The 17,037-nt window shown below is 56.5% G+C and overlaps 1 protein-coding gene across 1 annotated transcript in view; it reads right to left on the reverse strand.

Moving 5' to 3' along the window:
• PLXNA4 (plexin A4) overlaps positions 1–14,931 on the reverse strand; it is a 309,259-nt gene extending 294,328 nt beyond the window's left edge. Inside the window, exon 1 of the mRNA XM_029073007.2 lies at positions 14,869–14,931. The gene's annotated coding sequence lies outside the window, so the exon portion shown is untranslated. The remainder of the gene's footprint in view (positions 1–14,868) is intronic.
• Between the last annotated feature and the right edge of the window lie 2,106 nt (positions 14,932–17,037).

Genomic DNA, 17,037 nt, shown 5'->3' on the forward strand with positions numbered 1-17,037 from the left:
CAGGGTTCAGAAATGGCCTAGTGAAAAGAGCACTGGCCTGGGAGTCAGAGGACTCTGTGGCTTGCCTGCGGTGTGACCTTGGGCAGTGATTGAATTTCTCCACACCTCAATTTCCTCATGTACAAAGTGGGGATTAAGTACCTCTTCTCCCTCTTAGTTAGATGTGAGCCCAGAGTGGGTCGGGGACTGCGTCTGACCTGATTGTCTTCTATCTACCCCAGCGGTAGTATGGTGCTTGCCACATAGTAAGTGCCTAAATACCATTCAGGGCCAATCAGAGCCATGCGTACAGTGAGCTTCCTTAAGAGGCTACGACTGTGGGGAGCACAGAAGAGTCAGTTGCCATGGAACTGGCATAAGCACAGTAAAAGGAAGAAGATTTTGGTGAATAGGACAAGGAGAACCACAAAAACCAAGCAGGACAGAAGTGTGCGAACCGCCCAGTGCAATAACACAATATGCTAAGACCTGATGTTTGTAAAGATCGAGTCATTCCAACTAGTGATAATGGGGAAGGGAGGCTAACAAGGGCATGATGCCCACGGCTGGGCTCTGAACCAGCCATCCAGCCTCTCGTGCCCTAAAACTCTCTTCTGGGCTGCTCCTCCCCACTCCTGCCGAAGCTGGGGCCGCCACCACTGCAGATGGTCACTCTTCTTCTCCAACTGCCCTGCCCCCATCAGCTGATGGATCCCTTAGGCTAGAAGGATGATGTTGTCTGAATCTGTGAATGAACAGGACCATTGAGGGAGAAGCTACGTGCTGGTTGTGCCTAATGGGGCCTGAGGGAGAATTCTATTTGCCATCTATGGGATGACCAGATTGACTCGTTTCCCCTTTATCTATTTTTTCCTTGTCCCCTTACCCACCTTCCAGACTCCCCAGATGACTCTCATTTTAAGAACACTGCTAGCACATCTTGGTCTCTGTGGCATCACCTTCCCATCGAGTTTAACTGGAACACTCAGTTCCACTGAGTACTTTCAATGTGGCCTGTATATATCGAGGCTGTTCTTTGTGGAGCTGCTGTGGTTGATGTTTCATCCAGGTTTCTCTGGATAACTCTTCCGGTTGGCATTCATGAAATCAATCGATGGTATTCAGTTTTTGAACACTGACTGGGTGCGTAGTTCATACGAAACCGTGGGGATCAAAGGAGCTCAACAAAGAGTTACCCTCTTGCAGCACACACCAAAAGTATGAAGTCCCTACACACAAAGACCCACACACACACGTGTGGGTGCGTATTATCCATTGGTATTCAAGAGTAAAATTCTTAAAACAGGCACGTCCTCCCCAAAGTACCAACTGTAGGCCAGGCTATCTCCTATTTCCTTTCTAAGTCATCTAATGTCTGGCTCTAACAGTATGATTACGCATCATTTTAAGCTTAGACAGAAATGCAGACTTGGCTTTGGGGAAAGACCAAGCCGGTGCTGAGCTGGCATTCATTTCCAGCGTGGCAAGGAGGAGCACAAGAGCCGTAGATAGGTCTCAGTCGGCGGCTTGGATTTGAAAAAGTCAGTGAGCGGGAGAGGCCGGCATCTGGCTCCTGTCTCACACTTGCACACAACCGGCATGGTGTCCCACTCTGTGATTCAGGCCCTATCCTAGCTGCCGCCCATCCAACGAACTAGGCAGGAGAGCTCCCGAAGTACCACAGCAGATGGGATTTTTGTTGCCCTGCCCCAAGGTCTCCTCCTTGGCAGCCTGAGGCAGGGAAGGGGAATGAGAAGCGGCGGGTGTGAGCAAGAGTCACTGAGAGATTTAGCCTTTAAGAGGCAGCGAAGGGCACAGTAGGTGAAGCTGCTAACAATTAATCAGTCAACCAAAAGACCGTACTGATGTCTTCTGTGTGCAGAACACCAGGCACTTGAGAGTGTACGATGGAGTTAGTAAAAATGATCCCTGCCCTCCGGGAGTTTCAGTCTAGCCACTTGGGGCAATCAATGGTCACAAAGTTTCCACCTCCTAAAATCTGTCACCCTGGGCTCGAGACCTTGTGGATCTAATGACCTGACTAGATTGTAATACCACTACATTGAAAACTCCTGGAGGGCAGGGATTATTCCTACCAACTCTATTGTACTCTCCCAAGTGTTTAGTACAAAGCTCAGCAGACAGTAAGCACTGAATACCTCTGACGTGATAGATTGCAAGCTTCTCGAGAGTAGGAATCATGTCTTCTAACTCTATTCTACTCTTCTAAATGTTTAGTAGGCGCTCAGTAAATACCACTGATTGACACTGGAAAAGCAGGGGAGGGAAAGCCCAAGAGAAATTCAAGGAATGGGACCTGAGGAGGAAGATCCATGGACTCTCCCCCAAAAGCAACCCATTCCGGAGTAGTTGATGGGACAAGCAGTCCCCGGACCTCAGTCTGAGAAGTGCAATCTGGGATTTGCAATCTCGGGCAGACCTGGAAGCAATATCACGTTCTCCTTCTTACGCCAGGGTCACCAGCTCCCTCTGGAGTAAGTCACTTCCTCTCTCTAGGCCTAGTTCCCTGACTCCTGTCTTGGAATGGAGAAACCCCCGAGCCCCCAGCTAGCAACCAGTAAAAAGTCACTGGTTTCTCTGGGCATAAGATGACTGTAAATATAACACGTTCGGACATGAGTGGGGAAAACCACAACAGCTGGGCCCAGGGGGAAACCCTGTCATCTCTGTTGGGCTTCCAGAGGGTTAAAGGTCAGACATACCCAACCTGCCCCCTGTTCCCACTCAGCCAGAGCCACTACACCAAATCATTTTTATTAGTCGCCCCGGGGGACAAAGGAGCAAAGTACAGGAGGAAAATGGCTTCATTGTTTCACTTAAAATGATGTCTGGATTATACAGTTAAATGCACTTCTTTAAAAGTTCTTTGTTGTCCCCCATTTCTAACTCAGCTCAGACACTTCTGCTCATTTGCAAGGTCCTGCTTCCCGAATGAGGATGCCCAAGCTCGTAGGCCATGCCGGCTAGCTTCTCCTAATCTGCCCGAAAAGGGTTGAGGGGTGTAAGTCGCAGCAGAGAAGGCATGCCGGCCCAAAATCCTTGCACGAGCTGACCTTTTTGCAATGCTGTTTAGGACACAAACTCACAGGGCCACTGTGAGTCTTGCCTCTGGCTGCAAACAGCTTAGAAAGCAGAAGTCCATCGTCAGCACTAACCTGAATCATCAAGTGCCTTGCATTTCTAGATCTCAGAGTAGCACCTATCCTCAGAGCATTTCACACTGCCTTTTTCTCTATCCCCTCAATCCTCACAACACTTTCTGGGCAATAGGGAGGGGTGGTTAGAAACCTTCCCACCGCCATGTGGGGGAGAGCATTAGACCCAGAGGAAGGCGGTGATGAGCACAATGCCACGCAGCATAGGAAGAGCTAAACTGAGACTAGAACGCCCCCCCCCCCCAGTCCAACAACAATAATAATAATAAAATAATAATAATTATGGTATCTGTTAAGCGCTTACTCTGTGCCAGGCCCTATTCTAAGCACTGGGGTGGATACGAGCAAATCGGATTGGACACAGTCCCTGTCCCATGTGGGGTTCACAGTCTCAATCCTCATTTTACAGATGAGGTAACTGGAGAAGTGAAGTGACTTGCCCAAGGTCACACAGCAGAGAGGGGGCGGAGCCGGGATTAGAACCCATGGCCTTCTGACTCCCGGGCCCGAGCTCTATCCACTACGCCACACTGCTTCCTGCCCACTAGAAAAACTCTACCTGAGTAATCGGTCATTTAAAACGAGGGGTACTATCTGAAAGACTTCTCTTCTGCACTTTTCTTATGTCCTCGTTCTTCTTCGCTACATCCCCTTCGAGCTGGGAGGGGCAGGGACTCTGCCTGCCCATTGCGCAGAGGGAGAAACTAAGGCCTAGGGAAGGCGAAGATCTTTCCCAGAGACATTCATCTGAGTTGTGATTAGAACCGAGGCCCATACACAATGCATCTTCGATTGCCCTGAAAATGAAAACTTCCAGATTCTATTGCAGATATATATCGAGAGAAAGGCCGGAGCCATATTTCCAAAAAGCTGCATTCAGAGGGCACCGTAACTTACATAAATGATTTCCTATTCTACAGCAATTGTCACTGGCAGCATGACAGCTCTGAGGCCTCCTAGAGGAGTCTTCTTTGTTATCACTCTTATAAAGAGCCCCCGGCAAGAAAAATCAAGTATAGTCCAAACAGGTAGATGGACCACGCGACGTTCACAGAGGCAGAGTTTCCTCCTGTGTAGCTCTTCCTGGAGATGAATTGGTCACCCTCTCCCTGCCCCGTTCTCAGAACAACACGGTACTCCCCCAGATGGGTTCTTGGGTTTTTGTTGGTTTTTCTTTTCAAGAAAAGAAAACCATCAGGTTGTGGAAGAAATAAAGTGGCAATTTCCCAGCATGGCCGGGAATCAATACGGACTGTCGTCACGGTCTTCCTTTCAAAGGGCGGCTGTTACTTCTCCAAAGTCAAGAGCGACGCAACTCCGGCGCCTGACTTACGACTGCTTCATCTCCGTGAGATATTTTTTAATTTAACACTCGCCGCAGTTGGGCTTGAACTCAGCTGGGACTTGATTTACTGCTAATTCATTGCTCCGATTCCTATAATTCTAAACTCAGTCACCAAACAGTTTAATGCTGATAGAATCACCGGCACGATGCTTTATGAATGGGTGCCAGGGGAATTTTGTTAGTAAGTGTGTGTTAGCAACTGTTACTCGCTTTAGAAAGAAGTAAAATTCTCGGGTTAGGCAGGGCTGTTGGCTTCGTACTGGGGAGCGTGGATGGGCCCAATAGGATCTCTCGGGGATCCAAATTGAAACATCTCTGGGTTAAACTCCCCTGCAGTCAACTACCCCTCTTCCTTCCCCCGCAACTTGGCCTCTTTAAGAAGGTTCACGCTGTCCCAAATTCAACATACTTCAGGTCCTCTTACAATGAATGGCGCTCGCCTCATTTGTAAATATATGCCCTGTTTCAGCTTTACAACACATGAACCTGACTTTTTCTTTATGGCATAAGGTCTGAGGGACCAGCAGTGGGTAAGGGGTAGGGAGGAGAGTTCAGAACCCCAGAGAAACGGGGAAACAATTTTAAAAGCTGTGATGGAAGTGGGAGCAGAGTGGGAGGAAAAGTTACACGTTGGCAAAGCCGGAGAGGCCAGAACGTTAGTCTGATTGTAAGCTCCCTCAGGACAGGGATCACATCTACCAACTCAATTTCGTTGAACTCTTCCCAAGTGCTTAGTATAGTTCTCGGCACCCAGCAAGTGCTCAACGCACTCTATGGATTGATTATGATCGAGCATTGATTATGAATTGATGGACTGATCACCAGGGAAGGTTGACGTAGCCATTTTACTTCCAGTGAGGTAAAAGTCAACAGCTACCCTGTCATGGAGCCACTGTGACTCAAGAACATTCCCACTAATATACTCTTTCTCAGCACTTACTACAGTGCTCTGCCCAGAGTAAGCAGTTAAGAAATTATATTACCACTTCTATTACAAATTCAAGAATGTCATTCTATTGCTCTCCTATAATAGACCGAGAGCACAGTTTTGGCCTCGGCTCAGAAACAATCCCCCATACGTCGTTCCAGTGAGAAAACTGGTTCCAAATTTCAACATTTTGAGTTAGGAAGCAGTTATCAGGAACGGACTGTGTCGTAAGTCCAAGGACAGCCAGTATCATCAGTCACCAGCTAATCAAATTTGGGGGGCAGGATGGGGTGACAGAAAAAAAAATTTACTGGTGGATATGGGGCCTAAAGAGTCCATCTGGGTTCTGGGATCTGCCAGAGAACCCAAGACTGGAGACCGATGTTTCCCAGGGGAAGTTCAATATCCAAGTAAAACACGCATCTCAGCAAACATTTTATTTGGGGATAGCTGAACAGCTCAAGCTCTGTTTCCCAGTTAAGATCATTCATCTTTCCAATGAAAATGAAACCTTTCTTTCAATTCCAATAACTAAAACAAACAAGTGTGAGGAGGACATGTCCAGGGAAACATTTCTAAGCCTTACTTTTAGATAAGCTATTTCTGGCTGATTGAAAGCTAACCTAAACCACTAGGACTGTTAAGACTGTGCTCAAAACACTTGCACTGTTTGGCCCAAAATACGTTTGTAGTTTAGCTAGTCTCCTCTGAAAATTATTTCCATCTTTCTACACCGGTCTCTAGACTGTGAGCTCGTCTCTAGACTGCAAGCTTGTTGTGGACAGGGAATGTGTTTGTTATATTGTACTCTCCCAAGCACTCAGTACAGTGCTCTGCACAGAGTGAATACGATCGACCAAGTTGCCTGAATAGATATGTTTATTTAGCCTGAGGGAGAACCACCACAGGACCTAATGTCTACATTGTAAAGACTCAAGTCTTTTCAGGACCTCACGGCCACATCTAAGGCAGGTTACAGCTGCACTTAGAGGACTAGGTTCTACAAACACTTACATTAATGGTCTCCTACAGACCATCAAGCCCAGACATCATCATCATCATCATTATGTAATTCTTAATTACGCACCTACCTGGTTGGGCAAGAAGCTATAATTCTCTGGACTCAACCCTAGACTTCACAAACAGTGGATGGCAGTTGACCCCAGGCCCGAAAGCCATTCCAGTGGGTGCCTGGGCTGCCCCCGCCCTCGGCTCATGTTCCCAGGAGTTCTAGAGATGGGCCCCTTCTGCTCTTCCTTCAACTTTGGCAGTGTCCACAGTCCAGGGAGGATACTGGTTCTGACTGAAGCAGAGCAAGCGCTCAGGACAGTGCTCTGCACGCAGTAAGCGATCGATAAATATGATTGAATGAAAGCTGGGACTGTGAGAGCTCTCAGAGCTCCAGGTCAAGGGGCGTGTGGTGTGAGGGGGAAGCGCTCTGAGTCCAGGTAAAAGAAGCAGGACTGAGGCCAAGCTCCTGCTGGAATTCCTGTGCCCTGGGACTGGGAGAGTCCCCAGAGAGAGCTCAACTCCAATCTGGATGAACACCGGAGAAGCGGTGTGGCCTGAGGGATAGAGCGTGGGCCTGGGAGTCGGAAGGACCTGGGTTCAAATCCCAGCTCTTCCGCTTGTCTGCTGTGTGACCTTGGGCAAGTCACTTAACTTCTCTATGCCTCCATCCCCTCGTCTGTAAGATGGGAATTAAGCAATGAGCCCTATTTGTTGAGCACTTCCTGTGTGGAGAGCACTGTACTAACCGTTTGGGAGAGTACAATATAACAGAGTTGGTAGACACAGTCCCTGCCCGTGAGCCACGGACTGTGTCCAATCTGATTAGCTATCTCAGTGCTTTCTACAGCGGCAGGCACAGAGTAAGCGCTTAACAAATACCATTTTTTTAAAAAAGCGACAACCTCAGGGGCAACTTTACCAAAGTTTCTCCCCAAGATAAGACTACGGGGTACGGAAAGGAGCGAGAGTGGAGGAGGCCGGGGAAAACACTGAACCCAGAGAAACTAAGAACAGTAACAGTAGCATTCGTTAAGCACTTACTCTGGGCAAAGCACTGTACTCCATACTCAGAGCACTGGCTTAGATACAATATAAGCAGACACAGTCTCTGTCCCTCATGGGGCTCCAAGTCAAAGAGAAGAGAAAGAACAGGTATTTTATCCCTGTTTTACAGATGAGGTAACTGAGGTATAGAGAAGTTCAGTGATCTGTCCAGGATCACACAGGAGGAAATTGGCAGAACGGCGATTAGCACCCAAGTCCTCTGACTCCCGAGTCAGTGCTCTACCCACTAGACCACCCTGCTCCATTACAATCCATTATAGTGGCGGTAATAACTGTGGTAATTCTCGTGGCATTTCTCAAGTGCTTACCTGTGCCGAGCACTGTACTGAGAGCTGGGGCAGATACGAGATTATGGGATCGGACACAGTCTCTGCCTCATATAGGGCTCACCTTCAAAGGGGGAGGGAGAACAGACGTTTAATTTCCATCTTACAGATGGGGCCCAGAGACGTTTAACGGCTTGCCCATAATCACACAGCAGCCAGGTGATGGAGCCAGGGTTAGAAGCCAGGTCTCCCGTCACCCAGTCCTCTGTTTTCTTGCCACTAGGCCAAGCCACTTCTCGGCTTCTGACCCACGGCTTCTCAGTTAAGAGCTGGGGCATGTTTTTCAAGAAGGGCTGCAGCACTTCCCCAAAGGCCATCTCATTTACACAACCCACGCGTGTGTGCGTGCCTCTATCTAACCTTCCTGTCCAGGCCTGGGGTTAAGGACCCTGGTTAGACAGGAGCCCAGCCAGGCCTGCATTAGGAAACCAAGGGAGGTGGGGATCCAGAGCATTTAGGCTAACAGTGAAGGAGATGATGAATACCACGTTCTCTGAGAGGCTCCTAGGGGCGGAAGTGGGCACCCATCAAGGGACACGGCACAGGGGCCTTCCTCGAACGGGATCTTGGAGGGAGAATGGGAAAAAAATAATCTCTCAGGCTGGCATGGGGGAAGTGGAGGGGTAGAAGAAGAAGGAGAAACCCCCGACCTCCTTCTGGGATCCATCTCTTCATTCTCTCAGTGGAGGGGTCTGAAAGAAGGGGCCTCTTTCTCCCTCAGGTGACCTCTGGGAGCCAGGGAGGCGGACAGAAATGTCCTCATCTCTGAGCCTGCGCAAGCTTTGCTGGCATTTCAGCCTGGGCCCCTCAGAGGCCTAAGTTCATGCAAATGCTTTTTCGCAACGCAAACAAGCCAAGAAAAAAAGAACTCCCCTTCGATTCTTCGCTAGCAGTCCTTGTCCTTAACGCCTAGGTCAAGGTCCTGAAACGGCTCACCTTTTGGTTAACGGAAGCCAAAACACTGACACTTAGACCCCCCGGGAAATAAAGGAAACAAGTCTGCAGAGAGGGAAATCAGCACTTAGGGGAAGAGGCAGAACCCACACCTTTCCTCTTCCCTGGATTTACGATAGCTCTCCATCCCCTTTCTGTCCTTCCCACCTTTGAAGGGAAGGAGTCCTTCCTGCAGAACCGAGGGGCGTGAGGGGATTGATTCCACCCGGCTCATGTTCGGCATGAACAGGAGCTGATGTTTGCCGGAGAATATATCCTCTTAGCCGGTGATCTGTTTTGTGTCGGAGTTACAAGACATCTGAAAATCCAATTTACCGTAGCAAAACCCAGTGTGTGAAGGAGGCTTCGGAGGAGGGGGGGGTGGGGCGGGAGGAGGGAGTTTTAACCAGGCGGGGGGGGGGTGGAGGGAAAGAGGCTTGCCAGCTTGGAGACACCTGCCTGCGTTAACCTCCGCAGGACACGCTATTCCACAGAGTTCTGATCCCAACGTGCTCTGCAGCAGTCCCACAGCTGCTGGGATGGAGAGGAGGAGAAGAAGTTTGGAGGATACGTGCGTATCTCTTTCAGTTGTCGCTCTGAAAAGCCAGGGAGGAGGGCGAGCTGGGCAAATGCCTCATGAGCCAGCAGTCTCTTGGGGGGAAACTGTCCAAAAACAAAGCTCTGCTGAGAGACCAAAGGGGTCATCTAATCCATCCCCCTGCCTGCAGACAGGAAAGCCACGAAGCCACCCTGACAAGAGGGGCCAAAGTTTTCTGAGGGTCTTCGAGGAAAAGGAGGCGGAGCTTCCGTCGGTCACCCGTTCGGGTAATTCACGACCCGTCGGTTGAGAGGTCTATCCTTGGGTTAATCCCCGGTCCCTTCCGAAGCCATCCGTGACCATTTCTTCTGGTCATCCCCTCGTACGCCTCAGAGCGGGCTCCCGGTGGGGGGGAAGGGGAGGAGGCCTGCAGACAGACGCCCGGGTTCTTTAAGGAGTCCATCCCGGCAGCCCCGGGCGGGTGTGTTAGCCAATGAAACCCTGCCCGGGCAGTCGCTGCGGACACATCACCCCTCCATCACCCACAGCCTGACCCTGCTCCATCCACGCGCAGGAGGAAGAAACATCCCGGTGACTCAGAAGCCTACGCTCGCTGCCTCATCGCTCGAAAGCCAAGACGGTCTACTTGGTCACATGCCGTTTTTTGTTTTTTTCCCCCCAGCAAGGAAGAATGAGGGGGAGCGGGTGGGAGCACATTAAGACCTAGGTCAGCGTCAGGAACGGTGCCTTCGGCGAGGGCCCCATGGCTCTCCGAACGCCTTGAACTTCTGCAGGCACCATCTCAACACTCCAAGGGAAGGTACCGTCCCCATTAAATGACGGGGAAACCGAGGCTCGAAGAGGCAGAGTGAGCTACCCGGAGTCACGTGCAGCAAGTCGCTGGTGGAGCTGGGTTCGAATCCCGGGCCCCCCCTCTCCCAACCAATCAGGCCATCCCACTCCCCCAAGCTCACCCTCCCTCGGCTCTCCGGGGGGGGCACGATCAATCGATCAGTGGCATTTGGAATCATGAAGATGATGACGACGACGGCATTCGTTAATCGCTTACTATGTGCCAAGCACCGTTCTAAGCGCTGGGACGGATACGAGGTTATCAGGTTGTCCCACGAGGGGCCCTCAGTCTCGATCCCCATTTTACAGATGAGGTCGCCGAGGCCCAGAGAAGCGAAGCGACTCGCCCGGGGTCCCACAGCCGACAAGTGGCGGAGCGGGGATCAGAACCCACGACCTCCGACTCCCGAGCCCGCGCCCCTCCATCAAGCCACGCCGCCCTGACTGGGTGCAGGGGGCTACTCTAAGCACCGGAGCGGGGGGAGCACAATCTGTCGGATTTGGCGGGCGCTCTCCCGGCAGCCCCCTCCCTCGTCCACCCTGTCTCGCCATCGCCCGGGCGTTTGCGGTCGCTGAGGGTCGAGCGGCCGACGGAAGACGGGGGGACGGAGGGAGAGGGAAAGGAGGAGAGCGGGCAAGGGGGGAAAGGGGAGGTGGGACGAGGGGCCGGTGCCGTTTCGGACCTTATTACCGGCCTGCGTCTGCGTGGCTCCGGACGGGGCCTAAGCAGTGCTCATCAGAGCCCGTAGTGCAATTACCCTAATCGGGTGGACCTCCCCAACAGCCGCTTGATTTATTAGCGCGCCGGCTTCTCCAAACGCCGGCCTCAAATACAAATAGCACTTAATCATCCAGCTGCCGTTAAGTTCATGTCGCATTGATTTCTCGGAGGGAAGGGGCAGGTGGGGGGGGGGGGGGAGGGAGGGAGGGTGTGTGTGTGGATGCTCCGTCGAGCACATCTGGCTCGGGCCCTGGAGGAAGGGCGGGGAAGGCAGTGCGGGGGTGGGGAGGGAAGATGCGCGCCCGGGTCCTTTCCCATCCCGTCCCGGGATTCCTAAGGGAGGATCCTCGCTATTCCCGGGCTGGCAGATTCCCCTCGGGTCCGCGGCCGACGTGGGGAACTGGGGGTGGGGTGGGGGGATTCCAAATTCCCGCCGGGCCAGGGGTGACAGAGAGCCGTCGGGCTTCCATCGTCCCGGTCCCGGTCCTCCTCCTTTTCCTCCTCCGGGCTCCGCCCACCCCAGGAAAGCGGTCCGCTGGGAAGCCCGCCCGTCCATCCCCCGGCCGGGGAGACTCCGCGAACCCAGGCGGCCGGGCTTCCCCGCCGCTCGCCTCTCACCGGCCCCGGAGCCCCGCAAACCCAACGGAGGCAGTAGTTGCCTTGTATCTCGCCCCGACTGTCTGCCCAACGCCAGGGAGGCAGGGAAGGGAGGGGGAGCGGGACCCGGAGGAGGGAGAGAAGGGGGAGCGGGATGGGGAGGGAGGAAGGACCAGGCGGGCGGAGGGAAGGGGGAACGGGATGGGGGAGGAAGGAGCAGGATGGGGGAGGAAGGAGCAGGATGGGGGAGGAAGGAGCGGGCGGGCGGAGGGAAGGGGGAGCGGGAAGGACCAGGCGGGCGGAGGGAAGGGGGAACGGGATGGGGGAGGAAGGAGCAGGATGGGGGAGGAAGGAGCAGGATGGGGGAGGAAGGAGCGGGCGGGCGGAGGGAAGGGGGAGCGGGAAGGACCAGGCGGGCGGAGGGAAGGGGGAACGGGATGGGGGAGGAAGGAGCAGGATGGGGGTGGAAGATCCGGCCGGGAGAAGAGAAGGGGAAGCAGGATGGGGGAGGAAGGACCGGGCAGGAGGACAGAAGGGGGAGCAGGATGGGGGAGGAAGGACCGGGCAGGGGGAGAGAAGGGGGGGCAGGATAGGGGAGGAAGGAATAGGATGGGGGAGGAAGGACCAAGCAGGAGGAGAAAAGGGGGAGCGGGATGGGGGAGGAAGGACCAGGCGGGAGGAGGGAAGGAGGGGCAGGATGGGGGAGGAAGGAGCAGGCGGGAGGGGTGGGGGGGCGCGCAGGGTGGGGGCGGAGCGGTGCCTCGCCGTTCCCCTCCCAGCCCCGATGTGCGAGAGAAGCCCGGAGCCCGAGGCGGGGGGCGAAGCCTGCCCAGCGGGGGCCTCGGTGCCCCTGCCCGCCCCGGCCGGCCGACAGACGCGCTCCGGGCTGGGCAGCGCACCGGGACCGGACCGGACCGGACCGACCAGGGCAGGGCAGGGCAGGGCAGGGCAGGGCAGGGCAGGGCAGGGCAGGGCAGGGCGGGCCGGGCCGGGCCAGCCGGGACCAGACCGCAGCCCTCGACAGCGAGAGAGAGGAGGGCGGGGACCCCTCCGAACCCCAGCGCTTCGCAGAAAGAAGCCCTGCGCCCTCTGGCTCCCGACGACCCCCGGGACCCTGCCCGGGGGCGGAGGGGCCACTGCGGGCGGGGTGTCGGACCCGAGTTCCTAAGGCGGGCGGACAGACACCCAGACACCCCGACGGACAGACGCATGGACGGACGGACGGACGGACAGTCCCCGGCCGGCCGGAGCTTTCCCTGGGGTGTTTTCCCGGGGGCCTCTCCCGCCCCCGGCCAGGGCACCCCGGGCCCACCGGGAGGACCGGCTCCCCGCCCGGCCACCCCCCGGCCTCCGCGCCCGTCCCCTCCTCCAGTCCCCCAGCCCCCCAGCCCCCCAGCCCCCCAGCACGGCCCCGGCCCACCCTCCTCCCTCCCGGGGTCCTTCCCACTTGGAAGGAAAGTTCGTCGGAGCCGCCGGCTCACTGGGTCCGACCCGAACGCCCAGCGCTTAGCACAGAGTGAGCACCCGGCGAGCACCGGGTTGCCGTTGGTATTATTGGAGGCCAATAACTGGGGGGGAGGGTGCAGAACGACCACGGCCCGAGCCGGGGGCTGGCAGGGTCCGCCCCGGCCTCCAGGGTCCGGCCTGGGGTGACCCACGGCGGAGGTCAACGGAGAAGGGGGGGGGGGACGGGGAAGGGGGTTGGGGGTTCGCAGGCAACCGCACAAGTCCCTTGGCGACCCGGCGGCTCCAACTTCGGAAAGCCGGGGGGGGGGGGCGGGGGCTGGGAAATGGGGGGGGGGGGGGGGAAAGGACCGGCCCTACCGTTCCCGGGGACCCTTGCAGGAAAAAGAGAAAAGTTGCGTCGGAGCAGCACGATGTAGTGACCGGACCCCGGGCCCGGGATTCGGAAGGTCACGGGTTCTGATCCCGGCCCCCGCCACTTGGCTGCTGGGTGACCTTGGGCAAGTCGCTTCTCCGCGCCTCGGTTCCCTCGCCTGTCAAATGGGGATGCAGACTGCGAGCCCCGTGTGGGACCGAGACGGTGTGCGACCTGGTCGGCTTATATCCACCCCAGCGCTTAGTACGGTTCCCGGCACGAAGTGAGCGCTTAACAGATACCGCAATTATTATCATTAAAGGGGGGGGGGTGCAGGGACACTCCGGCGGGGGAAACTGAGGCGCGAAAGGGAGAGGGCGAGAATGACAACGACGACCGTGGAGGCGAGCAAAGCTTCCCCTCCCTCTGACATTTCTCACCTGGACGGCGCCCTCAGAGGAGGGAGGGGAGACCTTCCCCCCCCCCCCATTCCTCCCTCTTCCTCCTCTCCACTGGGATGCGGAGGCAGGTGAGGACGCAGAGGGAGGGCAGGGTGGAAAGGCCGGCGGGGGGCGACGGCCGGCTGGCCAAAGGACCCCGCCCCTCGGACCCCCCCGTCCCTCGGACCCCCCGTCCCTCTGCCGGCGCCGTCCCGGTGCCGAGATCTCCTGCCCGGGGCCACCAAGCCCCCTCCTCGACCCGCCCGCCCCTTCCCCAGCCGAGGTGGCATCCCCGAAGCCCCCAACTCCGCTTTCCTCTCCTCTTCCCAACAGGCTGCCCCCGGCCAAGGCGGTCCCACCTCTCCCGATGCCCTTCTCCTACCCACCGTCGCCCCCTCTTCCCCACCCGGCCGTCGTGCCCCCCCTTCAACCCCACAGCCGACCCCCTTCGCCCTCCTCTTCCCCCCGAGACGCATCCCCTTCCCGACGCAATCCATCGACAAGGACCGGCCCGGAGGTCGGGGTGGAAAATCCCGGCTCAGCGGGAGCCGGGAGAAGGCTCTGGGGCTTCTCCCCCGGGTCCCGGGGGTGGGACCGGTAACCTCCCCCCCCCCTCCGGGAAGGGAGGATGCCCGGACAGACAGTCCTTGGCTGTCCCCCCCTTTTGCAGGTCTCCAGGTGGGACGGTGCGCGCCCGGGCGCACGGACGAAGCGTTGCGCGCTTGGGAGCGGGCGGGAGCCCGGAGGACCCCCAGTTGGCACCCCCCCCCACCTTGTCCAGGTCCCTGCGGGCGAGAGGGGTGGGGAGGGGGGGTCGGAGCCCCAGGCCCCGGGCTTCCCGTGCCCCCGAAGGGGCTCCTTACCTGGCCGGGCGGCTTCTCCCCTCCTTCACCGAGAGCGCCGCATTGACACTGCAGATGGTGTCTCTGCCTCCCTCTCCACCCCCTCTCTCTCCCCCTCTGTGCGAGTGTGTGTGTGTGTGTGTGTCTCTGTGTCTGTCTGTGCCTCTTCAAACCCAAACCCCAAACGCAAATACTCCACAGATGCAGAGAGAAGGGGGGGGGGGGGGAATCGGAGATGAAAAGAAAAGGGAAAGACGCGCGCACACACACATACACACACACAAAAAGGCACGAACCTCCCTCTGGCTCCCGACAGCTCTTCTGCCAAGCGTCCAAGGCAGGGAGAAAGGGGGGTGGGGAGGTGGGGGGGGGGGGGTGGACGACGGACTATGTCCAAAGGAGGAAAGCAAGGAAGAAAATCCCTGGCCGGCCGCTGCGGTTCCGCGGGCGGGGTGCCAGTCCGAGGGGCGGGGGGCTGGAGGGCGACGGGCCCCCCCCCCCCCCCGCCACCCCGAGTGTCCGGTGTCCTCGGTGAGCGGAGGGCGCGGCGGCGTTAGGGAGCGCTGCCCATGGTCCGGAGGGGCCGGAGGGGCCGGAGGGGCCGGAGGGGCCCCCCGGCCAGGTCCGCGGGAGCTCCCCTCCCGGCTGCCGCCTGCCAGCCGCCGGCCAGGACCGGGCCGGGCGGGGCAGGGCCGCAGGGAAAGTTTGCGGGGGGCAGGGAGCGGGGCCGCCTCTGGCTCGGGGCTGCCCCCTCCTCCTCCTCCTCCCCTTCCTCCTCCTCCTCCTCCTCCTCCTCCTCTTCCTCCTCCTCTTCCTCCTTCCCTCTCCTCCCGATGCTGCTGCCGCTGCGTCTCGCTGCCGCCGTGCCTCGAAGTCGGGCCGGCCCCGGCGCTGCGAAACTCCAGCTGCCCTGGCGCTCCCCGGGTCCTCCTCCTCCCCTCCTCCCCCTCCTCCCCCTCCTCCCCGCCTCCTCTTCCTCCTGCCGCTGCCGGTGTCGCTGCCGTCCCCGCCTGTCCCCTCCTGTCCCCTCCTGTCCCCGTCCCTGCCCCCGGGGCGGTGGCCGGGGTCGGGCCGGGAGCGGCCGAAGGAGAACGGGCGGCAGAGGGGGCCGGGCCCGCGGGCTCCGGCCCCGAGGCGCTCACCCTCGCACTCGCACTCGCACCCCCGCGCTCTCGCCGACACACACTCACACGCACCCACACGCCCGGACTCTCTCCGCCAAGGACTGGCGCACAGGGACGCACGCCTCCATCCTCAGCGTTTTCACACACAGACACGCTCGTTCTCTCTCTTACAAGGACTGGCACACAGGGACACACACACACATCCGTCCTGAGCGTTTTCACACAGAGACACACTCGTTCTCTCTCCTACAAGGACTGGCAGACTCAGACACAGACATACATCCTGAGCGTTTTCACACACAGACACGCTCATTCTCTCTCTTACAAGGACTGGCACACAGGGACACACACACACACATCCGTCCTGAGCGTTTTCACACACAGACACACTCGTTCTCTCTCCTACAAGGACTGGCAGACACAGACACAGACATATATCCTGAGCGTTTTCACACACACACACACGCACGCACACACACACACAAACTCATTCTCTCTCTTACAAGGACTGGCACACAGGGACACACACACACATACATCCTGAGCGTTTTCACATACAGACACACTCATTCTTCACCTACAAGGACTGGTAGACACAGATACAGACATGCATCCTGAGCATTTTCTCTCTTTCTCTCTCTCTCTCTCTCTCTCTCACACACACACACTCTCATTCTCCTCTTACAAGGACTGGCAGGCATAGACACAAACATACATCCTGAGCATTTTTTCTCTTTCTCACACACACACACACACACACTCATTCTCTCTCCTACAAGGAATGGCAAACACAAGACACAAGCATACATCCTGAGTATTTTCACACACTCACAGGCACTCACGCCCAATGATGCTCAAATTCCCCCTCCTTCTCTCTCTCTCTCTCTCTCTCTCTCTCTCTCTCTCTTACACACACACACACACACACACACACTTGCACAGACATGGAGACACACTTACGTCAGCAAAGACCGACACCCAGGTCCTTACAATCAGGGGATTCGGGGAAAGCTTTGTGAGCCCCATGTGGAACGGGGACTGTGTCCTAACTTAATATCTTCTATCCTAGTGCTTAGTATATTGTTTGGTACATAGTAAGGGCTTGAAAGCGCTTTTTTTTTAATTAAGAAGAGGGCTTATACGGTCAATTTGATCCATGGAGTCATCCGAACCAGATTATTTGGGACAACGCCCTTCCCCCCAACACTCTCGCACAGAATCCACTCTGGTACCTGTTTCCGTGGATCGAACCAGATACTTGTCAAATCTGCGCTTTACCTTAGGCCCAGATACGCTGCCGGAGACGCATATTGAAACGCTTAATCAGGCCCGCGCTTGCCT

The sequence above is a fragment of the Ornithorhynchus anatinus genome, chromosome 10 (assembly GCF_004115215.2).
Source record: "Ornithorhynchus anatinus isolate Pmale09 chromosome 10, mOrnAna1.pri.v4, whole genome shotgun sequence".
NCBI classification, from domain to species: Eukaryota; Metazoa; Chordata; class Mammalia; order Monotremata; family Ornithorhynchidae; genus Ornithorhynchus; species Ornithorhynchus anatinus.